The 14,669-nt window shown below is 45.2% G+C and overlaps 3 long non-coding RNA genes across 4 annotated transcripts in view; 1 reads left to right on the top strand and 2 right to left on the bottom strand.

Annotated features, from left to right (window-relative positions):
- Positions 1 to 14,669, bottom strand: part of LOC139362951 (uncharacterized) — a 147,659-nt gene that overhangs the window by 20,872 nt on the left and 112,118 nt on the right. The gene's annotated exons all lie outside the window — the stretch shown is intronic.
- On the bottom strand, positions 4,408 to 10,758 carry LOC105466352 (uncharacterized). 2 transcript variants are annotated; one of them, XR_978149.2, is made up of 4 exons: positions 10,627 to 10,758; positions 9,899 to 10,034; positions 9,536 to 9,685; positions 4,408 to 5,431 (listed from the first exon to the last, which is right to left on the bottom strand). It is a non-coding gene; the product is annotated as an uncharacterized lncRNA (long non-coding RNA). The 2 variants fall into 2 exon arrangements; XR_011622610.1 differs by lacking the exon at positions 9,536 to 9,685 and having other exon boundaries at positions 4,410 to 5,431.
- LOC105466351 (uncharacterized) lies at positions 10,832 to 13,008 on the top strand. Its single transcript, XR_011621725.1, has 3 exons — positions 10,832 to 11,051; positions 11,922 to 12,000; positions 12,628 to 13,008. It is a non-coding gene; the product is annotated as an uncharacterized lncRNA (long non-coding RNA).

Raw genomic sequence — 14,669 nt, 5'->3', positions numbered from 1 at the left:
TGTATTTAAAATATTTCCAGTTGCCTCCTGTTACTTCCTTGATCATGGAGGTAAATAATAATGCAACAGTCATTACGGTCATGAAATGCCAGCAGTGTGCAATGCACTATGCTAAATGTTGTGGGGAAGGCAAAGAGAATTTAGCCAAACTGAACCACCTGCTCTCTCCCGATCTCCCCAACTCCACACCAACAAGTTGTCTCTAGGCAGACTTGCAAGCTCTCTGTCCTTCCATCGCTCCACACTGAACTCCTGCCTCTCCCGTGCAGCACGATTCCGTCCTATTCTGTGTTATTCCTGCTTATGCACACAGCCAATCCCTGCCCACGTTCAGAGTCTGATCTCCTTCAATGGAGGGGTGCTCTCTGATTTAACTTTGTATAGTATCACAGTCTACTACTGAATCAATTCACTGACTTAATGGGAAATAATTCTTGTTTTCCTTTTTTCTTTTCTTTTTTTTTTTCTTGAGACAGTCTCACTCTGTTGCCCAGGCTGGAGTGCAGTGACACAATCTCGGCTCACTGCAACTTCTGCCTCCTGGGTTCAGGCAATTCTCCTGCCTCAGCCTCCCAAGTAGCTGGGATTCCAGGTGCCCACCACCATGAGTGGCTAATTTTTGTAATTTTAGTAGAGATGGCGTTTCTGTATGTTGGCCAGGCTGGTCTTGAACTCCTGACCTCAAGTGATCCACCTGCCTCAGCCTCCCAAAGTGCTGGGATTACGGGCATGAGCCACTGCGGCCGGCCAATACTTTTTGTTTTCTAGGAGGTCACAATTGTCTACTGACTATTATATTAAGAGCGAATTTTCCAGCCAAGATGTCAGAGCCTTCTGGAACGAGGCACTGTCTTACCTGGTCAGCTGGCCTGACTCATTCATTCATTTAAACAATGTTCATTGAGATGAATACTAAAGACATATATTCAGAACCTAACCCACATTAGGCCTGGTTCTAAGATGCTCAGGATAAAATAATGGAAAAGAAAGATTGGATGTGACTCTTGCCCTACTAGCATGTACAGGAGAAGGAGGATACCAACCCTAAATAAATGAGCAATAATTACAAATTGTGAAATGCTCTATGAGAGAAACAAATGGTGTTTTATGAGAGAGCTTAGAGCGGGGCGCTCAGCTATTTCCCTGGCTGGAATGTTCATTGACCTCTCTCTGACTATCTGAACCCCAGATCTCTTTAAACCCACGGCTGAATTCTGGGAAGTCTTCCCTGATTACTGCAAACCCTGCCTGACTCCTAAAACATTTATTATGTGCACCACCAAATAGGCATAACTCTTCCAACCAGGAAAGCTGCGTGGAGCCTTATCTGGTTCCATGCTTATCTGGTACATGAGCTACAGAGGTGATCACTATGGCCACCAGGCCTCCCTTCAGTCAGCCATCATGCAAGCCCTTCCCTGTGAATAGAACCAGGTTCATGGGCAAAACAGTGCAATTTCTGGGATCATTCTGCGTACTCATTTAGCGACAGAGAGAAAAGTCCCACCCAACGCAGCCACCCCAAAGGCACAATCGCAGCAAGTTGTTGCAAAGTTCTATATCCATCCCTCTAACTTACCCTTTCTTGACCCTAGCTTGACGCATCCTCCCTTGGAGGTAGCCATACATAATCTTTCTTCCCTTTCCCGCCATCTCTACCTCATGCTGGAGTTTACCCATGATTAATTCATTTGTAATAGCTCAGTCATTCCTTGTTGATGCTTGGGATAGATAGCTCAGTTCTCAAAAGCCCAACAGACACTCCCCCTGGAATTATACCTCTTGGATGGGTCTCTTTGGCAAGGCAATGAGCAGTTTTATATGAAGACCATTACACTAGGCAATCATGAATAAACAGTTGGGAGATGAGGTTGGAGGGGTCTGGAGGACACTAGTGTTTGAGATACCATAGATCACATTTTCTATTTATTAATTCTAATTTTAAGCATTTCTGTAAGGTAATATGATAATTCCTTTTTTATTATTTTTTTTTAGATGGATTTTCTCTCTTGTTGCCCAGGCTGAAGTGCAGTGGTACGATCTCAGCTCACCACAACCTCTACCTCCCGGGTTCAAGCAATTCTCCTGCCTCAGCCTCCCGAGTAGCTGGGACTACAGGCATGACAGGCATGCGCCACCACGCCCGGCCAACTTTGTGTTTTTAGTAGAGACAGGGTTTCTCCACGTTGGTCAGGCTGGTCTCGAACGCCCAACCTCAGGCGATCCGCCTGCCTCGGCCTCCCAAAGTGCTGAGATTACAGATGTGAGCCACCGCACCCAGCTAATCATTCCTATTTTTAACAGATGAGGAAAATTAGGACACAGGAAGGTAAAAAAGTTGGCTAAAAGCTAACTGTTATAGGACAGAATCATATGTTTAAGCAAGTGGTTTTGAAAGTGTAGGAGGCAGGGTAAAGTGAAAGTTTGCATCGCGCTATGGTTCTCTAATGTGAGCGTGCATCAGAATCACGCGAAAGGCTCCTTCAAGCACAGGTTGCTGAGTCCCAGCCCCAGAGTTTCTGGTTCAGTGGATCCACGACAGAGCCAAGTAATTTGCATTTCTAACAAATGCTAAGGGACAAAAAGCTCACTATAATAATATTAACAACAACAAGTGGTATTTCTCCAGCCCTTAATAAAGTGATATTGGCCTAATATGTGCCCAGATGATGCTATTGCTACTGGTCCAGGGACCACACTTTGAGAAGCAGTGGCATAAAATATGGTGTGAGCCCAGAGGAGAGATAAATGACCAATGCTTCAGGGAGGCCAAAGGATGGCTTTGCAGGGAAAGGGGCATCTAGGTTGGGCACTGAAGCTCACACAGGAATTCTAACTCACTCTTCCGTCTACATTTGTTGGTCATAGAGGAAAGGACCTGAGCACATGCTATGTTCAGACTTACAGGTACACAAGTCAAGCTCAAATGTGGTGAATGTTCAGTGAGCGTATATAATTTCGGGTGGCTCAGCAGAGCTTGTACTGACAGGGGGGAGGCCGGTAGGTGAGCCTGGGGCCAGATGGAAAGCCACACGAAATAGTTTAAATTTCATCCTTTGGGTACCAGGCTTTTAATCAGAAGAGTAATGCAATTCTCTTTGCTTAATTGTGTTCTAATTGTTCATTCATTAACTGTAAGAAGGTGTTAATCACTCACTACACCAAGGAATGTTAAGGTATAAATCACTATACAAATAATAACAACAAGAAGAGGTGGTATTTCTCCAGCTCTCACTACAGTGATACTAGCCTTGCGTGTACGATATTATTTATTCCCTACAGCAATTGTTTGCAGCAGATGCTACTGTTATCCCATTTTAGAGAGGAGGAAACTGAGGTTTAGGGAGGCAAGGACACAGTGCTCGAGAATAGCTGAATGCCAGGTGGGCATGGTGGCTCATGCCTGTAATCCCAGCACTTCGAGAGGCTGAGGAGGGAGGATCAATTGAGACCAGGAGTTCCAGAACAGCCTGGGAAACATCTCTACAAAAAATAAATATTTACAGAATTAGCTGGGCCTGGTGGCACGTGCCTGTGTTGTGTACCAGCTATGCAGAAGGCTGAGGCAGGAGGATCGCTTGAGCCCGGGAGTTTGAGGCTGCTGTGAGCTATGATCATGCCACTGCATACACTTCAGCCTGGGCAGCAGAGTGAGATCCTGTCTCCAAAAATAAAATAAAATCAAGAAAGCAGCTTATAGGGATTTTGGTTTAAGTTTAAAGGGTCATTTTTTTGTTTGTTTGTTTTGTTTTGTTTTGTTTTGTTTTTGAGATGGAGTCTCACTCTGTCGCCCCAGGCTGGAGTGCAGTGGCGCAATCTCGGCTCACTGCAAGCTCTGCCTCCCGGGTTCACACCATTCTCCTGCCTCAGCCTCCCAAGCAGCTGGGACTACAGGTGCCCCCCACCACGCCCGGCTAATTTTTTGTATTTTTAGTAGAGACGGGGTTTCACCGTAGTCTCGATCTCCTGACCTCGTGATCCACCCGCCTCAGCCTCCCAAAGTGCTGGGATTACAGGCATGAGCTACCGCGCCCAGCCTAAAGGGTCATTTTTCACATCTTAAACCTTGCTTTCCATTATGACATCCTTGAGTTCAAGGACTGTATCCCTACCTTCCCTTTCACCCAAACTTGTTGCCTCTAATATGAAGTCGATCCTGCTGTGTTTGGCAAAAGTAGCCCAGGCTCTCCCAGCAATGCCCTTTCCCTTGCAGGTATCCTGACCTCTACATAAAGGCATGAGGCAAACAGGAGCTACTGCTTGTTATCAGAGGATCTGCGGTCTTCATAGTGCAGGAATGTCATCCCTGGGGGACTGTAGGATCTGTCACTGTCAAACCTGAGGCTTTTTTTTTTTTTTTAAATTCTTGCAAACTCAGGGCTTTTCAGATCTTTGGTGCTGATCAGAGATAGGGCACTACAATAGAGGCTTAAATCGCAGCAAGTGGGGAGAAGAGGCAAAGAGAGATACCACGCATAAAATAAAGTACACTGACTCTTTTTGGGAAGATAACACATAACTCTTGGTACATGCTGCACAATAAAAGTCCTTGGAGAACAGAGAAGATCTTTGTCAGAAATTGTGTCTCATTTAGCAACATTGTTTCACTGTGTTCCTTTCAGAATGAAAGTGATTCATCTTGCTTTTGTTTCCGGTCACCTTTTATTTTTTCCCTTCCTGGGAAATTTCTTTTCCATTAGGAGACAGGCGCTTTTTCCCTTCACCCATATTCACAAACCAGGACTTTCATCTGCAACCTGTTTATGCTCAGCTCTCACAGTCCAATTGAACTATATATATTTTTTTTCATTTTGCCAAGTAGTGATTCACATAACATGGATAATATTGATGTGAAATGGGTTACAAAATATTTTAATGATCCCGTTCCTTGGAAATGGTGTGTGTCTGTGTGTGCATCGCGTTACAAATATCATCATCGTTTATTCAGTCAGGAAGTATTTTTGCGGTTTTTTCTAACTTCATTGCGCTGCAGTATTTGCTAGGGGGCAGTCACTGCACCAGGCATAGCTCTAAATGAAAGGCAACACAAAAAGTAGTTAATTACGTTGCAGATGTTGAAGAGCAAAATGGCATAAGAGATACCCCAAGGGCAACTTTGAAGCTCTGTTCACCGCATCAGGAGAAGGAAGGAGAGGATTCATAATGAAAATTCATAATTCATTTTGACTTGTATCAGAAGGCTTTTTGACAAAAGACAGAAACTGAAGTAACACGAATATCTTCTTGGAGGCCCGTGTCTGCCAGGTATTAACCACTTTATTTCATTGTCTCCATTCAGCTTCAAGCAGCCTTAGTAGCGACGTGCAGTGGCTCATACCAGTAATCCCAGCACTTTGGGAGGCTGAGTTGGGAGGATCACTTGAGGCCAGCAGTTTGAGACCAGCTTGGGCAACATAGCAAGATCCCATCTCTACAAAAGATTAAAAAAAAAAAATTAGCCAGGTGTGGTGGTGCACGCTTGTAGTCCCAGCTACTCAGGAGGCTAAGGCAGGAGGATCCCTGGAGCCCAGGAGTTTCAGGCTGCAGTAAGCCATGATTGTACTACTATACTTCAGCCTGTGTGACAGAGTGAGACCCTGTCTCAAAAAAAATAAAATTAAATTAAAAAAGCAGCAGACTGATTAAGGAACCTAAGTTTACAGCAATTGAGCACCTAGATTTACAGCAACTGAGCAACAGAAAACTCTATAGCTCAAGGACAGGTACAGTGGCTCATGTTTGTAATTCCAGCACTTTGGGGGGCCGAGTCGGGCTGATCACCTGAGGTCAGGAGTTGGAGACCAGCCTGGCCAACATTGTGAAACCCCGTCTCTACTAAAAATACAAAAGTTGGCCGGGCGCGATGGCTCAAGCCTGTAATCCCAGCACTTTGGGAGGCCGAGGCGGGCGGATCACGAGGTCAGGAGATTGAGAACATCCTGGCTAACACGGTGAAACCCTGTCTCTACTAAAAATACAAAAAACTAGCCAGGCGAGGTGGTGGGTGCCTGTAGTCCCAGCTACTCGGGAGGCTGAGACAGAATGGTGTAAACCCAGGAGGCGGAACTTGCAGTGAGTGAGATCCAGGATCCGGCCACTGCACTCCAGTCTGGGCGACAGAGCAAGATTCCGTCCCCCCCCCCCAAAAAAAATACAAAAGTTAGCTGGGCATTGTGGTCGGTGCCTGTAATCCCAGATACTTGAGAGACTGAGGCAGGAGAATCACTTGAACCCAGGAGGCAGAGGATGCAGTGAGCAGAGATCATGCCATTGCACTTCAGCATGGCAGACAGAACAAGACTCCATCTCAAAAAAAAAAAAAAAAAAAAAAGAAAGAAAAGAAAAAACAAATCCTTTCAGCATTGAATGGTTTTGGTTCTAAGTCATTTGACCACATATACAAGGCTTTGTTTCTGGACTTGATTCTATTCCATTGATCTGTGGGGTCTGTCTTCATGCCCTATGAGTTCATTTTCAGCACTAGAAAGTTAGTTCCATGAGGGCAGGTGCCCTGCCTGGCTTTCCACAGCCCCACCCCTGACGCAGATCAGGGGTGTGGTATCACCCTGTGGTATCAGGCTGTGATAGTTTCTAGCTTTCCCTTGCACGGCCCAGATGGACTCCCCCGTCTGCCTCCAGCTTGTCCTGTGCTGGGCATACCACCTGTCCAGGGCAGTCTGTCATGCTCTTCTTCCTTAGACATCAGAGGGGTCCTGCCTTCCCTCTCTCCAAACTCATCTCAGTGTCTGCTGGATTAGGTTGACCTTGCCTATCCCTGTCCTCATTCTGTTCATAAGTGGAACTTGTGTATCCGGCATTTGCCATTTGCTCACCCTTCTTCCAGGCGTCCTCCCTACACCTATGCTCCTATTTTCCTTAGACCTGTGTCCAGCAGACTCTCATGGACCCCCACCTGCTTTCTGGGATTTCCTTGTTTCACTTGAGTCCTGGCATCTCAGGGGCATGTGAGGACAAAGGAAAGTTAAGCCTGGGGCTCTGTTCCAGCCTTGTTTAAGTCACATCAAAAGGCCATCCTGTTTTTTTTCTTGTTTTTGTTTCCAGTCTCATAAAAAGGGCCTCTGTAATGGCAGGGAGGAAATCCAGACGGCAGGAACACAGCATTACATCATCACATTACCTACAGGGATGCATTTTCAAGGCCAGCAAACTCAATTAGCTCGTTGGTAATAGCAGTTCCAGCACCAGGACACACACAGCAGAGTTCATCATGCCGAAGAAGGACACGGAAGACAGATGACAATGTGGTCCACCATGCAGACCCGCTGGCAAACTAGCCCAGAGAGACAGCTCCATACCAAATGTGGTTTGCTTTCAATAATTTGGGGCTGCTATTTTTGATATATTTAAATCTGGAGAAATAGAATGCTCTTTGTTAGCTTCATCCTCATTATTTGTTTCATCACCCATCCTTGAGCAACCTTTCTTTTCTTCTGCAAATTTCCAGCTATTGTGCTGGAGCCTTGTGGACTCCTATAGAGATGGTACCATGTCCCAGAAGCCAAAGAGGAGACCCAGAGCCAGTGAAGGTGACATAATGTCAGCGGCAGGAGGCAGACAAGTTCCTAGGCAGACAGGGCCAGGTCCCTGGTGAAATCTGACCTTCAAGCCAAAGACAGCCCAAAGCCTGAAAACCTAGCTACTACAGCCCAGGACTGGAGTGAGAACGTCCTCAATGGCTTTTTAGCCAATTAAATGATGCTTTTTCGAGGCCCACCCATGGACCAATCAGCACCACTACCCCATTCTGAGCCCATAAAAACCCCAGACTCAGCTACACACTGGAACTACCTGACTTGGGGAAGGGGCTGCTTACTTCGAGTTGCCCTCACATGTTGAGAGTTGTTATGTTGCTCAATAAAACTCTTCTCCACCTTGCTCATGCTCCGGTTGTCCATATAACCTTATGTCATGGGACAAGAACCCAGGGCCTGCTGAACAGCAGGAGTGAAAAGGGCTGCAACATGTTCCTGGCTGTCTCACCAAGCTGTGGGTGGTGACATGCTCTCATTTGCTGGACTGTGAGGGAAAAGCAGTAACCCTTCTGGGGGCCCAGGTCTTGGGACTCCAAGCCAGAGCTGTGATATGCTGTAACACCCACTTAGGCCTCTATGGTTGCTGGTGTCTCTGAATTTTGGGGCACCAACCTGTTCCCCTCATCCAGATGAGGGGAACCCAAGGCAGAAGCCACTTGAGGCACATCTGGTCCAGCCACAGCCTTGTACAAAGCTCACGCCTGTGCTGGCACCTGGAGCTGCCTGCCCTGCTATGGCAGCTGGCACACTTGGTTGTGCCCCATGCTTGCTCACTCACACACCCCTCACCACTCCGCACTTGGCTCACTCACAGCGGGTGTGGGATCTGGGTCGGTAGCAAGAGCCAAGCACAGCCAGCCCAGCACAGCCTGCTGGGCTGAGTGGGCAGAGCCAGCCCAGTGGTCATGGGCGAAACTTGGACAGAGGTGCTGCCAACCACAAAGATTTCCAGCTGGCAAAGTGGCATCCAAATAATCTTGTGTCAATAGGGTTTATTGAGGACTTACAAATGGGGTAGTCCAGGAGTGGCAGGCTGGACAGAAGACTCCCTACTTTTTAAAAAAATGCACACAGGGGCCGGGTGCAGTGGCTCATGCCTGTAATCCCAACACTTTGGGAGGCCGAGGCACATGGATCACCTGAGATCGGGAGTTCAAAACCAGCGTGACCAACATGGTGAAACCCTGTCTCTACTAAAAATACAAAATTAACTGGGTGTGGTGGTGCATACCTGTAATTCCATCTACTTGGGAGGCTGAGGCAGGAGAATCACTTGAACCCAGGGGCCGGAGGTTGTGGTGAGCCGAGATTGCACCATTGCACTCCAGCCTGGGTGACAAGAGTGAAACTCCATCTCAAAAAAAAAAAAAAAAAAATGCACGCAGGTTATAATACTTTGTTACTTAGCAGCCTCCACCTAGAAACCTCCATGTATCCCAAAACAAAGGACCTGGAGCCCCCATACAGCCTGCATTTCAAGGGATGGTCCGGGGATTCTGATGTCCTTCACAGATAAATGGTGGATCTTCAGGTTGGCCACTTCTGGATTCCTTAGCTTGGACCTTTTTTTTTTTTTTTTTTTTTGAGATGAAATCTCACTTTGTCCCCAGGCTGGAGTGCAAGTGGCACAATCTTGGCTCACTGCAACCTCTGCCTCCTGGGTTCAAGTGATTCTCCTGCTTTCAGCCTCCAAGGAGCTTGGACTACAGGCACCCGCCACCATGCTTGGATAATTTACGTATTTTTAGTAGAAACGGGGTTTCCCCATGTTGGCCAGGATGGTCTCGATCTCTTGACCTCGTGATCTGCCCACCTCGGCCTCCCAAAGTGCTGGGATTACAGGCGTGAACCACCGCGCCTGGCCGGAACTTTGAACACATTTCCTTAGACCATAGTGTTATTCTCGAGTGTGCTTAAGTTATTGCTCTCAAATGTGTCTTCCATACACTAGCATTGAGGCCTAGAGAGGTTAGAACACTTACCTACATACATTCAGCGAGTGACCTTTCTCAGTCACAGTTTAATCATTGTTCAGCATGTCAGATCATCAGCTGTGCTAATGCTTTGGGTAAGTTAGAGCAGGCATAAAATCCTCATCCAGAATCAGTGGGGAAGAAGGACAGTCAGGATTACTGAGAAGTCAAAATAACACACTATTTTAACCAGGGTGTCATGAGAGCAGAGAATGTTTTAGGCTAACAGTTCTTAGAATTTAACTTGTCCAACCTTGTAATTTTACAGATGAGAAAACCAAGAGCTATAGAAAGTTAAATTATGTCTGCCAGGCGGGCATGGCTCATTAGCACACGTGCAGAATGACTATAAATAAGCCACAGGCCACTTACAGAAAAGCCGCTCTTGCAGAGTCTCTTCAGAGCATGCTTTATCACCCAGAGATGAGGCAGATTCCAAAGCAGCACACAGTGGGCCTTCAAGTGCTGTCGATGTTATGTTGATAGGTTATTTGCTTTTGTCTGAAAACTAAACAAGCACTTCAGAATCTCAGTTAACTTTCTATTTTCGATAAGGAGTTCCTTGTTTATAGTGCTAAGAGAAGTGTTGGTTATACTGCTAAACATCAAAACTGTTGAATTAGAGGCATTCAAATACTTTTGCAGGAAGATTATGCGAACCTGAAAATCTGAGACAGGTCTCAGTTAATTTAGAAAGTTTACTTTGCCAGGGTTGAGGGCGCACACCTGTGACACAGTCTCAGACAGTCCTGATGACATATGCCCAAGGTGGCCGGGACACAGCTTGGTTTTATACATTTTAGGGAGACATGAGACACCAGTCAATAGGTGTAAGATGGCCATTGGTTCAGTCCAGAAAGGTGGTACAACTCGAGGCAAAGACCAGGCAACTCCAAGTGGGGAGGGGGCTTTCCGGTCATAGGTCAATAAGAGACAAATGGTTGAATTTTTTTTTGTTTCTGATTAGCCTTTCCATAGGAGGTGATCAGATATGCACTGATCTCAATGTGAATAGAACGGGAGGCAGATTTGCCCTAAGCAGTTCCAAGTTTGGCTTTTCCTTTTAGCTTAGTGATTTAGGGACCCCAAGATTTATTTACCTTCCACAGTTACTCATACTTCTCTCAAAGCAACCTCTGTTTCCCAGGCCTCTTTAGCCCTAAGACGCATTTCTCACCTCCTCCCTTTTTTTGGAAAAAGAAGAGGAATCCTGTGTAGAGAGGCCCTTGTATCTTGGCTACCAACAATCCCTGCTTCTACGCAGAACTTAGAAAGCCTGTGGATTCCGGCATGTGTTCTAAATGGCTCATTAATCATGCATTTCCTTAGGAAGGATTGAAAGGAGCTCCGATTTGCTGGGGAGCATTCGCCTTCTCCCCTCAGGCGGACTAGCAAGTGCGGAGTCTTGCAGTTCTTTCATCTATTTACAGCTCAGAGAAGCCACCCAGATGGAGATGACAGTGATGTGCGATTCCTAAGGAGAAATCACTCAAATGCATGAAGATTCTCCCTGTGCATTTATAATGTAGGCACATCGTTAAATGCGCTTTGTTGAAACTATGCTAAAGTGTTGGACATTTCAGTGGGTAAACAAAACAATAAAAACAGTCAAGATGGTTTTCTAGTTATGAGACTCTTAATACTCCACTTGAATTTAGCAGGGATTAGGTATATGTGTTTGTGTTGCTTCCTTCCTCCTCCCTCACTCCCTTACTCATTTTTTCTATCTTCATCTTTGTAATGAGGCCATGCATGTTACTGGGAAATACAGTCAATTTGGAGACAGGCTTGGGTTCCCATCCAAGGTCCATCATCACTCACAATTGAGTGATCCCATACACATTATATGACTGTTCTGACTCTTAGTCATTGAAGGATAACAATAGAGAAAAAATTGTATAAGATTATATATAAATGGATAAGATTATATATAAATTGCATAAGACTATATATAAACAGATAGATAGATGGACGGATGGATGGATGGATAAATGGATAGATAGATAGATAGATAGATAGATAGATAGATAGATAGATAGATAGATAGATGGATGAATGGGTGGGTGGGTGGATGGATGGATGACTGGATGGATGGATGGATGGATCAATGGATAAATGGATGGATAGATGGTGGATGGATGGATGCACAGATGAATGGATAGATAGCTAGATGGATAGTTGGATGGATGAATGGATAAATGGATGGATGAATGGATAGGTGATAGATAGGCAGATGGATAAATGGATAGATGGATGAATGGGTAGATGGATGGATGGATGGATAGATAGATAGATAAGTAGATAGACAGATGATAGATTCATGAATAGAGTCCACAGGACAGTGCATAATAGATCATAGACTCTTTACATTCTTTTTTTGTTTATTCTTTTTTAGTGATGAAGTCTCGTCTGTCACCCAAGCTGAAGTGCCCGTGTGATTATAGCTCATTGCAGCCTGAAACTCTTGGGCTAAAGCAAGTATTTGTCATTATGCTTAGCAGATTTAAAAACATTTTATTTTTAGAGATAGGGTCTTGCTATGCTGGCCAGGCTGGTCTCAAACTTCTGGCCTCCAGCGATCCTCTCATCTTGGTTTCTCAAAGTGTTGGATTACAGACATGAGCTACTATTCTTTATTCAATAAAAATCAGTTTCATTGAGCACATTCTTTGGCCATCCCACTTGTAAATGGTAGGGATATAACACTGAATAAAACTGACAAACCTCTGCAGTTGTAGAACTGATATTCTAGTGAAGGAGCCAAACATGAATCATAATATATAGAATGCAACACCTGTCATAGAAATAAACAAGTCAGGGAAGTAGGGCAAGAAGTGTGGCTGGGGAAGAGGTGTTTCAAATTTTAAATGAGCCATCAGGGAAGGGCTTATGCAGAGGATGGCATTTGAATAGTGGCCTTGAGTGGTACTGGAGGGTGCAGCAGATAGCCAGGGAGGAAGGATCCCTGGCAGGGGCCTACTGCAATACACAGTGATAATTTATGTGTAAAGAGAAGCCGTTCTGCCTTCTTGTGAATGGGATGAAGTTACAAAGCAAGCACAGTTCTTTACACCCATCCCTTTCCTATTTTTCTTCCTCAGATGTTGGAGCACAGGGGAATGAGTTGACCAGTGACCCAGCTGCTGCTCTCAGAAATCTACCAATCACCGTGTTTCCACCGAGGCCACTCTTTCCTCACTGCTCCCAGACGGTGATTGAGTATGGCAGGATTCTCAGGCAAGCCCACTCCTGGGAAATGCACCACTCCTGTCATGGGCTCCCCATCAGCTTTGCAGAAACTTTTGCAGAACCTCGTGCGAAGTCTTGCCCTGCCTGTGTTCCCATCTTTCCCTTCTCCCCTGGTGCTAGACTTGCACTGTGGTCTGATGACTCTCCTGGACTCCTCTGGCTTCCTTCCCATTTTCCCTTGCAGGAGTTTCTTCTAATAAATCTCATACACTCCTATTAGAGTTTTCTCTAATAAATCCAGACTTGGCATCTGCTTGGAATACCAAGACTGACACAGGCACCATTGAGGAATTTTAGATGCCTGGCTAACAGCCAGTACTAACTGTTGGACCTGTGAGTGAGGCCAGCTTGGACCTTCTTGTGCAATTGATACCCCCATAAATTACAGCCGTGTGCGATGCTGAAATCCTTGTGAACTATTGGTAGGAATGTAACATGCTACAGCCATTTTGAAAAGCAATGTGCTGGTTCCTGGAAACATTAAAAATAATATTGGCCGGGCATGGTGGCTCACGCCTGTAATCCCAGCACTTTGGGAGGCAGAGGTGGGCAGATCACCTGAGGTCAGGAGTTCAAGACCAGCCTGGCCAACGTGGTGAAACCCCACCTCTACTAAAAAATACAAAAATTAGCCGGGCATGGTGGTGGGTGCCTGTAACCCCAGCTACTCGGGAGGCTGAGGCAGGAGAATTGCTTGAACCTGGGAGACGGAAGTTGCAGTGAGCTGAGATCGCACCACTGCACTCCAGCCTGGGCAATAGAGAGAGACTCCACCTCAAAAAATAAATAAATAAATAAATAAATAAATAAATAACAGAATTACCATATGATGCAGCAATTCTACTTCTGGTTATATACCCAAAAGAACTGAAAGCAGGGACTCACAGAGATCCTTCTGCAGCCATGTTCATAGCAGAATTATTTACAATGACCCCACTGTCCATTGCACATGAATGGATAAATAGAATGTAGTATATATATACAATGGAATATCATTCAGCTTTAAAAATAATGGAAATTCCAACACATGATACAACATGGATGAAACTTAAGGACATCAATGCTAAGTGAAATAAGCCAGTTCCAAAAAGGCAAGTACTGTATAATTCCATTTACATGAGGTACTTAGAGTAGTCACAGTCATACAGACAGAAAGTTGATTGGCAGTTTCCAGGGACAGGGGAGACAGGAAAATGAGGAGTTATTGTTCAATGTATATAAAGTTTAATTTATTTCATTTTATTAATTTATTATTTTTTAGATGGAGTTTCACTCTTGTTGCCCAGGCTGGAGTGCAGTGGCGCAATCTTGGCTCACTGCAACCTCCACCTTCCAGTTTCAAGCGATTCTCCTGCCTCAGCCTCCTGAGTGGCTGGGATTACAGGCACCCACCAGCACGCCTGGCTAATTTTTGTATTTTTAGTAGAGACATGGTTTCATCATGTTGGCCAGGCTGGTCTCGAACTCCTGACCTTGTGATCTGCCTGCCTCGGCCTCTCAAAGTGCTGGGATTACAGGCATGAGCCACCATGCCAGGCCTAAAGTTTAAGTTTTTAAAATGAAAAGAATTATGGAAATGGATAGTGATAAAGATTGTACATTATAAATGTATTTAATATTACCAAAATGTACACTAAAGAACTGGTGAGTTAGTCTGTTTTGCCATACTGTAAAGGAATACCTGAGGCTGGATAACTTACAAAGAAAAGAGGCTTACACCTGCAATCCCAGTGCTTTGGGAGGCTGAAGCTTGTGGATTGCTTGAATTCATGAGTTTGAGACCAGCCTGGGCAACATGGTGAAATCCTATCTTTACAAAACATACAACAATTAGCCAGGTATGGTGCACACTTGTAGTCTCAGCTACTTGGGAAGCTGAGGTGGGAGGATGGCT

Source organism: Macaca nemestrina, chromosome 4, assembly GCF_043159975.1.
Source record: "Macaca nemestrina isolate mMacNem1 chromosome 4, mMacNem.hap1, whole genome shotgun sequence".
Taxonomy (NCBI): Eukaryota; Metazoa; Chordata; class Mammalia; order Primates; family Cercopithecidae; genus Macaca; species Macaca nemestrina.
Note: the sequence above shows the minus strand (reverse complement) of the source record. Positions and strands in the feature narration are given on the sequence as shown.